The 18,069-nt window shown below is 41.1% G+C and overlaps 1 protein-coding gene across 1 annotated transcript in view; it reads left to right on the plus strand.

The window, feature by feature from the left end:
• Positions 1 to 18,069, plus strand: part of LOC126356025 (arylsulfatase B-like) — a 77,107-nt gene that overhangs the window by 39,696 nt on the left and 19,342 nt on the right. The window lies entirely within an intron of this gene.

Raw genomic sequence — 18,069 nt, forward strand, 5'->3', positions numbered from 1 at the left:
TAGGGACGCTGTTGCTCCTGGGGTATCGCCGAGGACCATTCGCAACCGTCTCCATGAAGCTGGGCTACGGTCCCGCACACCGTTAGGCCGTCTTCCGCTCACGCCCCAACATCGTGCAGCCCGCCTCCAGTGGTGTCGCGACAGGCGTGAATGGAGGGACGAATGGAGACGTGTCGTCTTCATTGATGAGAGTCGCTTCTGCCTCGGTGCCAATGATGGTCGTATGCGTGTTTGGCGCCGTGCAGGTGAGCGCCACAATCAGGACTGCATACGACCAAGGCACACAGGGCCAACACCCGGCATTGTGGTGTGGGGAGCGATCTCCTACACTGGCCGTACACCTCTGGTGATCGTCGAAGGGACACTGAATAGCGCACGGTACTTCCAAACCGTCATCGAACCCATCGTTCTACCATTCCTAGACCGGCAAGGGAACTTGCTGTTCCAACAGGACAATGCACGTCCGCATGTATCCCGTGCCACCCAACGTGCTCTAGAAGGTGTAAGTCAACTACCCTGGCCAGCAAGATCTCCGGATCTGTCCCTCATTGAGCATGTTTGGGACTGGATGAAGCGTCGTCTCACGCGGTCTGCACGTCCAGCACGAACGCTGGTCCAACTGAGACGCCAGGTGGAAATGGCATGGCAAGCCGTTCCACAGGACTACATCCAGCATTTCTACGATCGTCTCCATGGGAGAATAGCAGCCTGCATTGCTGCGAAAGGTGAATATACAATGTACTAGTGCTGACATTGTGCAGTGTGCTGTCCCCGCGCCCCGCCTATCCGCACCCTCCACTGAGGGTGACACGGCGGTCGGATGATCCCAGTAAGCTTCTCGTAGCCTGAAGATTAGTGCTTTAGAGAGTGAACGTTAGTCACTTATTTATGAGGATGATAGATATTAGGCGTTGTAAATTGGTGTAACATAGCATTTGTGATCTGTAGTCCTCTCCTGATACCTGCATAGGAAAAGCCACTTCTACTAGCAATTATTTATTAAATAATATTACCTACATTGCATCCGAATAACTACTTTTCCTACGTATCTCACAGCTGACGTATCGGGGCGGTCTCATTTGTAGCCACAGCGCCTCGCACCACTGCCCACTGGCAATGCTGTATCGTCCACCGGCTCCTTCAACCAGCGAGGGAACTGAAATCATACTCCCGACTGTGTGCGTTCTGCAGTCCCGCTTTACTCAATGAGGCTAGTGCCACACTAGGCTATTTTCTCCCCTAGATAATAATAGCGGCTGAAATAGTCGCCTAGTGTCACGCTTCGAACGATTGTAATCGCGGCGGATGAAGTCGCGCCGACGAAACTGAGTGGCGCACTAGCGACAAAAATCTGTGGTTTCTGCAGGTGTGTTGCAATCAGCCACGAGAGACACCATGCATGATGACCTGTCATTCGAAACTGAAATATTTAGCTGCAGTAACATTACACGTAGTTAGAAGTCGCAGAAGGCGTGAACGCCAACGAAAATGGTGGATTCAGCCAATTATTATGAATCGTCCAAGTGAAGGAAAGTTTGTGTTGTTGCACAAGAAACTTAGGAGTTTTCCGTAGAAATTCCTTGCATATTACCGCATATCATTAGCATCTTTCGACTTACTGATCTCTAGTATAGAAATTAACTCACAAAAGAAGGATACAAAGTTACGTGACTCTGTTGGGGCGGAATAAAAACTTGCAGTAACATTGACGTACGTTTTTTTAATTACATAGAGTAAATAATTTATGGACATGAACATACAGTTGAAACACAACGTTAACATAAGCTTGGTTACAGTGAAAGAGTTTACATTACAAGTTCATGTCAGCTACCTCATCACTTATAATATTCTTCAAATGACAAGACCGAGTCTTCATCCGGCAGTCCAGTCACTGGCGAAAAATAAGTGATTTGACTCTCAGGTGAAGGACTTTGTGTTCTTGTCAATGTCGGCGAACCTGACGGCGCAGTACTTATGAAGCAGTCAGTAATAGTGCTGCTCTCTACAGTCTTCCGGCTGTAAGATTTTATTAATTGTAATGTTTGTATTTGAAAGTCTAGTTTATCGTCGGAGTCATTTCTTTTAAGTAAGGCAAAAGAGACGTCAAAAACAAGTCATCAGGATTCTTTTGTGGTACAGCACAAGTTGAACTATGTGTCAAAACTGTTATCAACTCTCTATCAAGTGGGTCCTGAAGTTTCCTTTTATTTGCTTTAGCAGTGGAAGGCTTAGCAGCAGTGTTAGGTGGCAGTGCATTGTCTTCATAATGCTTTCCGCTTCATCGTTATCAAGAATAGAGGCATGACTAATATTTTCTGAGGTCCTGAAATTAAAAGAAACATTTTTGGGAAAACCCACATACCACTTTGTACTGTACAAATGTGTGTGATGTGATAAGTATAATAAGCCAGTATTGAGTAGGTGATTAACTGCCATATCTATTAGAAATAGATTTAAATGTTTCAAAATTTCAGAAGAAAGTTTGTGCTTACTGCCTCAATACCATGGCTTCTTGCACGAAAGGCACCTGTCTATAGTAGATTTGCGTTTTTTTTTTCTAGTTGTCTCGCTTCCACTCTTTTAATTTTTTTGTAATTGTTTCGGGCTGCGACTGTATGCATTACTCATATTTGTCCACCGTTTTTGTATACACTTTCCTGTAGGAACGTAGACATAATTATTCTTACACCTGTTCATTGAAATTAATTTATTTCCATCAACCTGATATTGTGTTTTATACTCTACTTATCTGTAGTAGGTACCTGGGAACGGGATGCTCCACGAAGTCTCTGTACTATCAGTTTTTACTAGGAGGCTCAATTACTGCATCCATAAGTGAAGATACATACACAGAAATTTACAACTGCTTACAACCAAAGTACATGCCAATGCCAATGCCAACGAAAAAGGTCTTACAAGAAATTGCTGTTAATGGTGAGAAAATTCCAAATTTTCCTCACTGCATAGGTTCCATTGACAGTAAGCACCTGCGATTGGTGAAGCCTGGAATAGTGGAGGTGAATTTTACTGTCATAAACAGTTTCTTCCAGTAGTGCTTACGACGCTTGCGGATAGCGACTATTGCTTTCAATACTTTGATATAGGAGGATATGCACATGATGGCGATTCAAATATTTTGAAAGGAACTAACTTCGTGAGAGCAATTTACATTTTCCACAGGCTAAACCTTTGACTAATGAACCAAACAATGAAAATGTGCCTTTTGTATTTATAAGTGACGAAGGTTTTGCACTTGATAAACACTTGATGCGGCATTTTGCAAAAAAATTACTCACATTCTCGAGAAGAGTGTTTAATTATCGGCTGAGTAGAGCAAGGCGTGTAGTACAATGTTCTTTTGGCATACTTAGTAACAAGTGGAAAATTTTCCACAGGGCCACAGATGTTAATAGCAACTTGGCTGAAAGTATTATAAACACTTGTTGCATGCCGCATAACTTTGTGCAGAAGCATGATGGCTATCGGTTTGAAGATACTTTAACCTGTTCTCTGGAGTCTATGGAAAACATAGGACTAAGAGGTATCAACCGTGATTGTAACATTAGAGACGCGTTTTGCAACTTCTCCTGCTCTGTGGAAAGATTAAATCTTTGGCAAGGTGCATACATTGCGGCAAAGAAAACTAGACGTCTGCAGATGAGGATGTCATTGTAGTCATCAGCTGAACTTAGAAGTATTAATATTCGATACATTTCATGTTAACATTGTCGTGTCAGTCTATTTGGTTTATGACTTAAATACATAATGCTACGAATACGTTCACAAGAATACCGTTCCTTCAAACAACCCTTTGTAGTTTCCCTTGTTGAAATAACTTATTCTATAAAACCTTAAATTTAGGACCTTTCTTCAACTGTATCCTCAAAACCTTAGGTATTATTAAATTGAGATATAAGTAAGAAAAAATTGTACAGATTCAGAGTATTTATTTCTCTGACTTTTTCCAAATACAGAAAATAGTCTGAAAATACCTCTAAAACATTATATTAGATCATGCAAAGTTTCAACACAATTAGTTACATTGTTTTGGTGCAACATGTTTGTATGCATGTTAAACTGTTAGATGGAGATGGAAAAATAAAAATAAAATTAATTTTTTAGCTGTTGTCTAGGCGAAAGTTACGCCGATTATCATGAAACTTTTCAAGCAACTATGTACAAGTATGTACGTCTATCAGCTTACCTACTACATTTTTAGCATCCCGTGATGACGAGTTCCACTTCTCAGCCCCAACAACATATGCACACACCTTCTTCTATGCTTCTGTCTTCAGCTGACGGACTTTATAATGTTGCGATTTTACGCTGTAGAGGCAGGGATATTTCTCCACCTCAGTCAGTATCAATTAACTGTCCTCATGATCCACTGGAACGACATTTAAAGAGTTTTCGGACATTGTCACACACACAGACGAAACAGAACAGAGTACAGTACCCTTAAGGCTACTGCGAGGCTTTTATGTAGTAACAGTCTAGTGTGGCAGGGATGACGACGATTATTGCCGCACCAAAAATAGGCCCGGGCTCATTCGACAGCGTCAGTCTCGCTCGGAAACTTAACGGAGCGACAATTACAGGCCGGTGTGGTATCTTCCGTTGCAACATGGCGTTCCGTTTCCGGCGCCACAAAAATCATTACCTTCGGTGGAGAAAATAGCCTAGTGTGGCATTAGCCTGTGCTACATATTGTCTGCAGATGTGATATAGATCTGTAAAACTGCAAAATAAGGAAATAAAATGACTTTAACGTAAGGAATATCTTACACATAACCTTCGGTAATTTCTTTTCCAAAACGGTGATCCGTTTTTAGCAAAATCGTAATTTTGGAAGCACTGGAAACGCGGTACTTTGGCTCTCAGGAGCAGCCAGAAAAATTTAGATCAGTACATTTTTTACGCCACCTGTTTTATGTATATCTCTTTTTTCGTCAAATTAATTTTAGTAATCCATTATGTGCTATTTTAAACACAATATCTTATTTTTCAAGAGGTGCTCTTACATCTGCAGGCAATAAACAGCACGTCTTAGCTTTCCGATTATTTGTATTAAGAGAACCTTTGAATTTGACCTCCCGTGCTCAGGTATCATCAATCTTTCAAATAGAAAATCTTTGAACACCAATAACATATTAAACAGAACACTTCAAATACAACATCAAAAATAGTAAATATAAGGTGCAGAATATTGATTATGAACATAAAATTTGCTCACAACATCAGCAAAATATTGTTTGATTTTACGAGCTTTTACAAAAATAATAAAAACATTTCACTCGCATTTTCTAGCGGCCAGTTGGCCGTCCCAGAGAAACCCATCTGAGCATTTTTAGAGTTCCGTGCCTCAGTCGGTAAAAATGAAACACATATAGGACATTGTTGTCCGCGTGTCTGTCGAACTGCTGAAAACCCTTTTTCTCAGGGACAGGTGACGTATCGAGTTTAAATTTATGTCACATACTGAGATCTGTGATTCCTTGGCGGTGTAAAAAATTGATGCTTCTAGGTCAATTGAGTCAAAAGATACGGTTGTTCATGTCATGTATTTAAACACTCGCAAACTCACTCAATGAATCTCTTGGGGTACGTTTCGTCAGTTTACAATCATGAAATTTGGTCAAAAGTAAGGTTTCACAGTATAACGAAAGGAAAACCTCCGAAAACTGTAAATTTGTTGTTAATTCACACGAAAAACAGATTTTGTCATTTCTTTTCCAATTGTCTGTCTGTACGTCCGTCTGTAAACACCTCATTCCTTCAGGAATATGCAGAGGCATGAAGTTGAAATGTATGTCACATACAAAGATGTGTGGTGTCTTGGCGAATAATAAACGTTAGCTTCTAAGTGAATGCAATCAAAATGTACCACAGTCTATGTCACATTATTTGATACGCGCAAGTCACTCATCATAACCTACGGGCTTCCCCTTGTCCTAGAATCATGATATTTAGCAAGAAGCAAGTTTTCAGAGAACAGGTGAAGTAAAAATTAGAAAACTGTTAACTTGTATTTATATCAGCGGAGTAAAATTTTTTTTCAATTGTTATCTGAATCTAGTCGTCCGTGTTTTAAGACCCTTTTCCCTCAGGAACGGGAAATTCAAATTTATGTCGCATACCAAGGTCCATAGGCCGTTGGCGATGTAGTGTCAATGCCACCAGAAGCTACGGCCAATTAGATCACACATGTTGACTCCCGCAAACCCACTAGTGAAATGCTGTAGGATATCTTCCGTCGACCTAGAATCATAGCATTTGGCCAGAAGCAAACTTTTACAGTAAACGTAAAGCAAAACATACGAAAACAGTTAATTTGTAATTAAACAACAAAAAATATTTCTTTTATCATTTGATTTCGACGTCAGACTTGAAATTAAAACAGTCAGTAGTTTTACATTCAAGCTGACTGTATTGTAAAGGTAAAAATTAAACGTCGCCCAAGGAATGACTTTTTGCTCGTATGACACGTTTCGGAATTTGTGAATCAATAGATATACAGGAGCGATTACTGACGTAGATATGGCTTATCAATCTGTATGTGAAACAAACATTCGCAGATTAGTCTGTCGCCAAGTCTGCTTGATTGCAGAACTGATGATAATCATAATAACCTTCACCTGCCTCTCGCCTGATTATATGTTACCTTCATATTAATGAAATGAAAACATTGTCGAAAATCGAGGAATCGCTGGAGCTGATAACTTGCCAGTATCAATGTCGATAACAGGCAAAAATGGTGGAGATTATCTATGAAGTGCCTACATACATAATTTAGTTTGTACAGAACTCTCAGTACGTGAGTCTTACTGACACCTGACCCATTTTGTTACGATTTACACTACGCAAACACTGTATGGTAGAATACTCAAAACCAATTATACGCAATAGACACAGGAAATTATATCTCTTTGCCCTACTTTGGAGCATTACTGCCCACCATAACGCTTTATTAAAAAGCACATACCCCTCGTGGTAGCCCTTTCAGAACTCATGATACTGACACAATTATCTTATGTCCTAGGCGAGGCGTTTCCCTAATGAAAGCCATCATTTGCATCTGTGCCAACCGCGTCTCTTGCTGCTGATTGTTCACCTGGTTCGGCCCTCAGTGCACGTTATTTTTTTATGTGTGCTCCGAATGTTCCTGTGTTTGCATTCATCATTACATTTAGTATGAGTACATGCATCAAAAACATACACGGTTCTTTAGAAAGAACATAAGAACGAATGCGGTTTACATTCTTCAGACAGCGAATATTTTATTCATCAGATTTATTATTCTGTCCATGTTACAAATTAAAAGAAATCAAACTGCTATTCTTATTAATTAGTGATTCTTCCTTATTAAATATGTCTTTTAAGTTAATAAACATCTAATTCATTAGATGAAATATAACTATTTTCACTTATCCTCCTCCTCCTTCTTCTTTGCCACTAGAGCCCTTGACGGCTCTAGGACACTTCAACAGTCTTCCTCCATACATCTCTGTTCTCTCCCTTCCTCTGGTCTCCATCTTGTTAAGGTTGGACCACTAGCTCTTGGTAGGCTTTTCCGTCTAGTGGATTTAGATCTACCTTTAATTATTCATTTGGGCATCTTGTCATCTGACATTCTCTCCATATGTCCTAAGCAGCGGATGCTTTGAAATTCAACAAATTTCACTATAGCTTCCCCTTGTATAATCTCTTGTGTTTCGCTGTTGTACCTTATTCTCCTACCATGTGCCCATAAACTTTTCACACTATTTTTCTTTCAAATTCCTTTAGGTTGTTTGTAAGTCCAATTTTTGCTCCTCCACCTTCCATTATTTCGTACATTTCCATAAGGGTCTTTGAATCTGTTGCCATAAGTGCAATATTATCTGTATCACATATGTATGACTAGATTTCATCATTATTCTTCTACTTTATTGTGGCAAACTATGAAGTGCGAAGTTAAACAGGACTGAGGACTGAAGGGACACTATAAGTCTGTTCCACTCCATTTGTAAAGATAAAACTTTTGATCACGTTGTACGTTGTACGTTATACAATGCTGGTCTGTTAACACTATCAAAAATATTTTAGAAGCAACAAATAGTCAATGGAGACCTATATTGTATTTGTAATAATTTCTCCATTATTTGTCTAATAAAAAACGACGGGTCGGAAGTGCCTCTAATTGATAGAAAATCACACTGGTGTTACCCAAGAATATTTTCAGAGCACTTTTTCATCCTTTCATTCAACAGCCCGGAAAATATCTAGTAGGATGTGCTCCATAAAGTCATGCCTCCACAGTTTTCACAATCAAATGTTTATCCCTTGTTGCATATAGGGCTTATTATTCTAGTTTTCCAATTCTCAGGCATTCTTTCAATTTCCTAGATGTTATTTTTTAATGCGTGTATTTCAGTTATTGTGTGATGGGCACCTAATTTCACAAGTTCTTACACTATCCCATCTCATCAGGACCACAGTTATTTTTCAGTTCATATGTTCACTGACTCCACCTCCTCCACTGTTTTTTCCTTTCATCTGCTCTTGCCCTATATTCTCCTCCTGCTCATGTGGATCACATGGTACCTGGTCTAAATTTGTACTGAGCATAATTTCAAAGTATTCTGTTAATATCCGTATTTTGTGTAGTTCGTCCCTGATTATCTTAAAATTTCTATTTTGTCATGCAAATTTGCGTGTGTCGAATTTTTTTCTCTTATTTCCTGTTGCATTATAGGATTTTCTTGTCTAATTCTGTTCCTTTTGGTCTGCTATCTCTTGAAAGTTTGATTTTAGCCATTCCTTTCTCTATTTCTTACATATCCTCTGAACATTAAACCATAATTCGTTATACACCTCCACATTTTTCTTGTCGCTCTCTGCAACACTGTTAGTCGCCCTGCATTTTTGTGTTCTATTCGTAGTCTACGTTCGTCATCAAACCATTCGTTTCTTTCCTTTCCTCTCATCACAGCTCTTTTTCCTGCTGCCTCTTTACTATTTTAAATATTTTCTTAAAATGATCTCCCAATTGTAAGCCTGCTGAACTGTTATTTCATTACATACTGAAGTGACAAAGAAACTGGTGTAGGCGTGCGTATTCAAATGCACACAAAAGTAAACAGGCAGAATGCGGTGCTGTGATCGGCAACGCCTATATAGAACAACAAGTGTCTGGCACAGTTGTTAGGCCGGTCACTGCAGCTACAGTGGCAGGTTATCAAGATCAGTTTCAACGTGGTGTTATAGTCGGTGACCGAGCGATGGGACGCTGCGTCTCCGAAGTAGCGATGAAGAGGGGATTTTCCGGTACGACCATTTCACGAGTGTATAATGAGTATCGGAAACCTGGTAAAACATCAGTCTCAGACATCGCTGCGCCTGGGAAAAATTCTTGCAAGAACGGGACCAACAACGACTGAAGAGAATCGTGCAACGTGACAGAAGTGCAACCCTTCCCAAAATCGCTGCAGATTTCAGTGCTACACCATCAACAAATGTCAGCGTGCGATTCATTCAACGATATGGGCTTTCAGAGACGAAGGCCCCGCTCGTGTACCCTTGATGAGTGCGTGACACAAAGCTTTACGCCTTGCCTGCGCCCGTTAGTGCTGTTATTGGATTGTTGATGACTGTAAACATGCCTGGTCGGACGAGTCTCGTTTCAAATTGTATCGAGCGGATGGATGTGTACGGGTATGGAGACAACCTCATGAGTCTGTGGACTCTGTATGTCAGAAGGGTACTGTTCAAGCTGATGGAGGTTCTGTAATGGTGTTGGATGTGTGCAGTTTGAGTGATATGGGACCCCATGGTATGCGTAGACACGGGTGACATGTACCTAGGCATCCTGTCTGATCACCTGCATCCATTTATGTCGATTGTGCATTCCGACGTCCTTTGAACATTCCAGCAGGACAATGCGACACCCCACACATCCAGAATTGATACAGAGCGGCTCAATAAACACTCTTCAGAGTTTAAACACTTCCGCTGGTCACCAAACTACCCAGACATGAACATTATTGATCATGGACGCCTTGAAAGGTGTTGTTCAGAAGAGATCTCCACCACTTCCTAGTCTTGCGGATTTATGGACTGCCTTGCAGGATTTATGGTGTCATTTCCCTACAGCACTACTTGAGGCATTAGTCGAGTCCATGCCAAGTGCGGACCGATGGCCTATCTAGTCTCACCCCTTCAATCCCCGAAAACCAAACCAACCACGCCATGTCGTGTTGTGGCACTTCTGCGTGCTCTAGGGGGCCTACACGATGTTAGGCAGGTGAACCAGTTTCTTTGGCTCTGCTATGTATTACACTTTAACTTGTTGTTTAACAGTAACTATTAATCTCCAACGTGAAACAACTATGTTTACGTATGTTGTTTATACCCCTTCCTTAGGGTTATTTATTTATTTTATTTTATTTATTTATTTATTTAACCTGATCAGTTTAGGGCCATCAGGCCCTCTCTTACATCGGACCAGTGTTCCACACATGCAGCATTTCACACATCAGAGTTACATCATGACCATAGTTTAAATGAGAATATTAGCTTACTCTAGTGAAAATATGAATAAAGAGTAGTGACTAAGACCTAATAAAGTAAATGCAGCAGTATTTTTACAACAGGTGCTATGCATACAGATTATGATAAAAGCAATAATAATAACAGTAAAAAAATGTAATGATAAACATGACTAAGACTTAATAAATTAAATGCTGGCAGTATTTTTACAGCAGGTGCTATACATACAGATTATGATAAAAGCAATAATAAGCAATAATAATAACAGTAAAAAAATCAAATAATAATGACAAACATGAGAAGGATTGGCAATAGTAATGAAGGTTTGTGCAGATGTACATAATATCTTGGTGTGTAAAGTAGATGTTTACTAGTTTAGCGTGTTTTGGGGAATGGAGATTTAAGGAGGGGTAAAGAGGGAAGTAATGAGGTGAAGTGCATTCATGTACAGAGGAAGGCATTACTGTTGCTTAAGTAGATACGTCATTAACTGTTTTTTTGAAGCTGGACATGTTTTTAAGTTCTCTAACATAACGAGGGAGGTTATTGCAGAGTCGGGTTCCCGCTACTGTAAAGGACTTGGAGAAGGTGACCGAGCGATGCAGTGGAACGGAGAGGATTTTATTATAATGGTAACGTGTGTTTCTGTCATGTTGTTTCGACATGAGCGTTAGGGACGAGAAGAGATATGAGGGACAGTTTACATTTATAAGGCAGTAGATGAGACAGAGTGTATGGAAATCTCTGCGTTTGTCTGCACGCAGCCAGGACAATTTTGCATATGCTGGTGAAATGTGATCAAAAAGTCGAACGTCACAGATATATCGGACGCAGGCATTCATGACCAGTTCTAGACGTCGGGAATTTTCCTGAGAGAGGCCTTGTAGGATAATATCGATGTAGTCAATGATTGGGAGTATAAGCGTTTGTACTAATTTCTTTTTCAGATCGAAAGGGAAGAGTTTTTAATATTTTTGTAGGACATGAAGGGATGCTGATGCTTTTTTGCACACTGCAGTTACGTGCTCTGTCCAATTTAGATTTTCATCTATTATTACTCCCAAACTCTTTGCTGAGGGAGAGAAGTTAATATTTGTTCCATTTAGGATAAGAGGTGGTAAGGATTCCCGATGTTTTGGGCTAATGAGCTTAGAGTGACCGACAAGTACCGCTTGGGTTTTAGATGGGTTTAGTTTTAGACCTATGTCCTGTGCCCATTTTGACAGTGCATCGAGGTCAGTATTGAAATTTTCAATAGCTTTCTTGAGATTGCTTGGTTTCGCACTTAGATACAACTGAAGGTCATCAGCATACATATGGTATTTGCAATAGGTCAGAACCGATGACACATCGTTGACATACAGAGAGAAGAGTATAGGACCTAATACTGAGCCTTGGGGAACGCCTGACACTACCTGCCGCCATTGTGATTTTATATCCCCAGATAGGACACGTTGCTGACGAGACGTCATGTATGAGCGAAACCATTGCAGTGCACTTGGTGAGAACTTTAGACCGCTAAGTTTGGCTAGTAAGATGTCGAAGTCGACAGTACCAAATGCTTTGCTGAAATCTAAGAAGCAAATGATAGTCGCTTCTTGTCTGCCCATGGCAAGTTTCAGGTCATCTGTCACCTTTATCAGAGCGGATGTTGTGCTTCGATGTTTACGGAAACCTGATTGGTATTCGTCTAGTAGTTTGTCAGTAGTGAGGTAGATCGTGAGCTGGTCATGAACTATATATTCTAAGGCCTTTGACAGTGCAGGAAGAACGCGGATGGGGCGGTAGTCAGAGGGTGCTGTGGCTATGTCCTTTTTAGGCAGTGGCTTAATTTGTCCAAGTTTCCAGGCCTCAGGGAAAACACATGTGATTAATGAATCGTTGAAAATGTCTATTATAGAGGGCAGTAGTTGGTCAATAATAAGTTTTACCATCTGGATAGTGATACCATCATGTCCAGCAGATGCTGATCTAATCCGCATTATGGCTTTCTTGACAGTACTGCAAGTGACGTCCTGTAGATAGAATTTTTGTTTGCTACAGTCGTTCAACCCCATGAAATAATCAATGATTCTCTGTTTTTTTTGCGGTACAATTTTGGTTGTAGGTAACGTGAAGAATCGGTTTAGTTCTTCAGCTGGGACCATGTGATTTTCTGCAACTTTTATTTTGCCTAAACCGAGACTACGAAGATTTTTCCACAGGATAGCTGGTCTACATCTATTGTCAGCTAATGTACGGGCATGTCTGAGCTTAGCGTTTCTCACCGCTTGACTGACTTTGTTTCGTTTAAGCTTGTATACAGCATCATTTTCAGGTGTAGGGTGTATCTTGTATGCTCGATGTGCTGCATCTCTGAGATTCATGAGCTGTTTTAGTTCATCAGTCAGCCAGGGTGCAGGTTGCCTTTTTACTTTTCTGGTCTTTGTTGGAGCATATTTGTCATACAGTTGAGTAATTTTGTTAGTGAAATGCTGGAGTTTGTCGTTTATGTCCATGAGGGGAGAAGAGGTCATCCCCCAAACTATTTATTGTGCCTCAGTTCGAGTTCAGGCAAATTTATGCGTTTGAGGTATCGGTATGTAGACAGTTTTTGTTTCTTTCTAGGACATTCTAGTGAATACATCATGGAAATGATGTCATGGGCAGACATGCCAGGCACAGATATTTGAGAGGTGCGGATTATTCTGTTCGGAGATTTCGTTGCGAAAATATCAATGAAAGTGTGACTGGTAGCTGTGTGATGAGTAGGTGCCAGCTGAAGTAGCGTCATATGTGAGGAAGAAAGCATCCTCTTAAATTTCCCAGTGGAAGGACTATTGCACAGAAAATTAATGTTAGTGTCACCTGCTACAATTACATGTTCATATGACGATTCGAGACTAGAGAGGGCAGTTTCGAAGCAGGCAAAACCCATCTACGTTAGGAGGTTTGTAAAGGACACATATTAAGCACTTTCTGTTAAGTGATTTGATCTCTATGAACATATATTCCACTTGTTTATCTACATTGTTGTCGGATGTGTGTAGTACTGCAGGTGACAAATCAGAGCGTATGTATGCCCCTACTCTGCCCCCTCGTCTGTTGCGTCTGTCGTGCCTGAGAAAGATATAGCCATCTAGGTTTACGGAAGTTGTAGGAATACTTGGTTTGAGCCAAGTCTCTGACAAAAGTATTACGTGTATATCAGCAGTTTGAAATATATATTTGAACTCGTCAAAGTGAGCTGGCAGAGACTGGACATTTGCATGTGCAATATGCAGCTTGGTGCGTTTGGGTGTTGATTGCCCGAGGAGGCTGCCGACCGATGTTTGCTGGTCGTGGTTGGCGGTGACTAGAGGGTCTGGCATGAGGAATGCGGAAGGCGTGTGAAAGGGGGGGGGGGTGAGGGAGTGTCCTCCCAGTTCTGTGCAGTGAAAGCGGTCCGGGAAGGGGAGGGGGTAGGTCCCCGGGGAGGCAACGGCATCTGCGGCCAAGGTCAGCAAGGTCTGCAACGGTTCTGGAAGCAGCCGTGGGCTAGCAGGAGAAGGAATTTCGCTAAACACAACGGGAGTTATCTGCACTTTACGACAGTGTGTGATATTAATTTCACTTATGAGGATTACAACTATAGTATGATGGTGGGTTGCTAATTAAGCATGGAAGTGAGACTACCTAATGTAATAATTAACAAAAATTACATGAGAAAAACAATTAAAGATGAAAATAGTTATGTGGAGAAACGAAAAGTTGATAATACAAATAATAACAAATATCACATGAGAAAAAAAATTAGAGATAAAAAATAGTTATGTAGAGAAACGAATAATTTGATAATACATTAGTTAAGATATAGTTGACAGTGTAAACAGTATAAACATACAGGTTAATACACTTCAACTAACCAGTTTACTTACAGACCTATTGAGACGCATACTTTATTACGTCACGTCAGCCTCCATTCATTCACTCATCCGGCTGCGTCAGCTTCGTCGTTTAAAGGCCATTATCATTAGTCTTCACTGGTTTAAACTGCCACACTGACGTCACAACAGGGATAAAAAACAGTCGTAAATAAATATTTTAACATAAAGACACTCTAAAAGAATTTAAAAAATCATTACAAGATCCACGAGCCTGTTCTTTCAACTCCTGCTACTTTCTGTATGCAAACATGGAACTAAACACACGTTTTCTCCAAAAGCTTAAAACTATTGTTCCTATTAATACCCTTACAATCTAAACAAGCAACTATGTATAGTGAATTATTTGATATACTCACCTGGAAAGGCGACGTCGATCTCGATCCGATAATGACATATGCTACTTAGGGGCATAGGGGCATAGCTACCAGAGCACCACCTGTATCTACCCTTTAATAGGGAGGGTTAACAGCCGGATTGCTTAGCGTTGTGCAAACCGAGATGCACTCGTGCTTCCTAAAGCAACTGAGCGAGTTTGAAAGTGGTCATATTGTGACTTCCGAGTAGCGGAAAGGCCCTCTCGGGGAATTGCCTCACAACTTGGACGTGCTTTGACAGTTGTGCAACGATTGCGTTCTGAGTGTTCACAAGAACATTCTCATTTCAGAGTTGAGGTACTGGACGTCCGTCGGCCGGAGTGGCCGTGCGGTTCTAGGTGCTACAGCCTGGAGCCGAGCGAGCGCTACGGTCGCAGGTTCCGAATCCTGCCTCGGGCATGGATGTGTGTGATGTCCTTAGGTTAGTTAGGTTTAATTAGTTCTAGGTGACTGATGACCTCAGAAGCTAAGTCGCATAGTGCTCAGAGCCAGCCATTTTTTACTGGACGTCCACGCAGCACAGACATCCACCAGGATCGTTGTGTTGTAAGGGCAAAGGTGGCAAATAGTACAGCTGCCACGGCACAGAGGACGTGTGAGCTCAGACATATCAACATGAACTGTTGCTAACCAGTTATTAGCAGTGGGACGATGGCCACGCACACCTCTAGCCTGTCTTCCACTCACGCCATAGCGTCGACGTGCACGGGTCGACTAATGCTGTCAGAAGACCAATTGGGAGATAGAATGGCGCGCCGTGGTCTTCAGTGATGAAGGCAGAGTCTGCTTCCACCCAAGTGATGGTCATTTGTGTACACAGTGTAGATCTGGTGAGCGCTGTCTCGTTGGGTCCGTTCGTCCAAGACACACTGTGTAAGTAGGCTGTTTAGGTTATTATGTTGGTAACGCCATGTAGCGCTCTATATGGAAATCACTGACTGTGCTGTGTGCAGTCTGTGGATGATGTCTGAGGTTTTCATATAGAGTGCTACATGGCGTTGGCAACATAAAAACCTAAACAACCTACTTACAACTGGTCCCAGTCCAGAACGTATGGTGTGGGGTGCGATAAGCTACAATTCTCGTTCAGCTTTGGTGTTTCTGGAGGAGACGTTAAGCTGCTTTTGATACGTGCTTTAACTGGTGCTTTTGCTGTTCTTGCAACAGGAACGTGATGTGTTATTTCAAACGGATAATGCTCACCCACAAACGAGACGTACAGCTACCTCCCTGCCAAGCACGATCTCCGGACTTGTCTCAAATGGCGCACGTGTGGGATTTGTGTGGAATATGACGGGATGAAAAGTGATTCGGAAGTGATTTGTGCGTCAACCAACAACTCTTAGAGAACTTCGTGAAGAGAACGAGCCAGCGTAGAATAATGTATGCCAGGACAGTAACTTTCGCTCTGTCCGATCGACTGTATGACAAGAGCCCACGTCCACATCCCAGCCTTTGGAGGTGTACCACTTACTAATATAGATGTTTCAGTATGGGCTGATACCTGGCACCTCAGAACAGCTTGTGCTATTGATCCGTAAATGTCATCATTTCATGTACTCTGTAAGCATTGTTGCCACGAAAAATCTTGATTGAATCGGAAACCTTTAGAAGTTTGTCCTTTTTTTTCAGCACTGGGTCTTTCAAGCACGCTTCATACGTTTGTTTCCTAGAGAGATAATCTCGTCGGTAGCTCGTATTAAAATTTGTCAGAGCCAGCCAGCTTCACCTTAACTACCACGGTCTCTGCTCATCAACTACATTGTATATACTCCTCATTGCTTCTGATTCAGCATGTGCTACTGCTACCTCATGACAAGTATGTACCCTGCTCATAATATACTGTACTTCAAAATTCTCTTTCTGGAGCTTTGTCTGTCCCTAATGCTGAATGATTTTTCGTCGTGTTTCATTATTCTTGTACATTTTGAAAGTATGTCCCCTTGTCCTGAAAACATAATTTTAACCATCTTTTTACTAGTCCATCATATTTCGGGCTTGCAGCCGGATCACGTTGACATCTTGGCACGATATTTCGGCTAACAAACTTGCAGCCATCTTCAGGTACTCACCTGAAGATGGCTGCATCTTTGTTGGACCAATCAATACATAAACTGACACATTTTTCAAACTACTGGAGTTAAAATCCTCTTCTGCATGTTGAATCAGTTTTGAAACTGATGACTCTGAAATGATTCAAAATTTTTTTATGGAAGCTTTATCTCAGCGGTAATTCGAAGGCCGAGGGGAGCGGTTCTCCTGAATATGATAAATTATATAAAGTGAAGTTATTAACTCATGCCCTAAATAGTAATTTCTTAGAGGCATATAATCATTCAGGCAGATTATCCATCGATGAAGCTATGATACGTTTCAAGGGAAGATCAAGCATAAAACACTATATCCGCATGCAGCCTATAAAATGAGGCTACAAGATCTGGTGCATGGCTGATGCTAAGACAGGCTGTCTACTGAGGTTCCAGATATTTTGTAGAGAAGGGGTAGACAGCTGCACCTGAATTCTGTTCATCTTTGAAAAAATAGTAAATGTATTGTTGCATGTGACAACTATTTCTCTTTGTACGCCCTGGTGAAAACTCTTTTTGATGATGGAATATATTCTTTTGGCACTATCAGACTCAACAGTAAAGGTCTTCCGGAAACCAAGTTTTTCCAGGCGAGTTTAAGGCACAGATGAATGAGTCAGTCGTTGCGTTAAGTGGCAAGACACAAGAACAGTAAAAATTCCGTCTACAGCAACATCTCCGAAGGATGTAGGATTCGTTTCCAGAACAGGAATGACGGTTCCATATGTAGCAAAACTTGTCCAACTTCCATACGTTTGTACTACAGTGCAATTGGCGGTGTAGATCTCTTCGCTCAGATTCGAGAACGGTATGGAGTTTTACGGCGATCTCTAAAACGGTGACACAGAACTTTTTATTTTTGTGAATGCATTTATAATAGAGGGTAGCTAACATTCCGTATAAAGTTAGAAAGAGAATTGCTGTTAGGTTTCTCATTACGGAAACGACGTGGGCATCCATCTGTACTCATTTAATAAAAAAGAGACACTGGTGTTCCTTATGAACTCCGAGTTTCAAACATGGAAGAACATCTGCCGCAGAAGATTATGAAGTACAGCATTGTTGTATGTGTAGAACAGGAAAAGACGAAAAACGATCAAGAATAATGTGATACAATTGCAATATTGCTATGTGTGTAGATCATCTTTTAGGCATTCAGTAATTATATTTTCGTTA

Source organism: Schistocerca gregaria, chromosome 3 (assembly GCF_023897955.1).
Source record: "Schistocerca gregaria isolate iqSchGreg1 chromosome 3, iqSchGreg1.2, whole genome shotgun sequence".
NCBI classification, from domain to species: domain Eukaryota; kingdom Metazoa; phylum Arthropoda; class Insecta; order Orthoptera; family Acrididae; genus Schistocerca; species Schistocerca gregaria.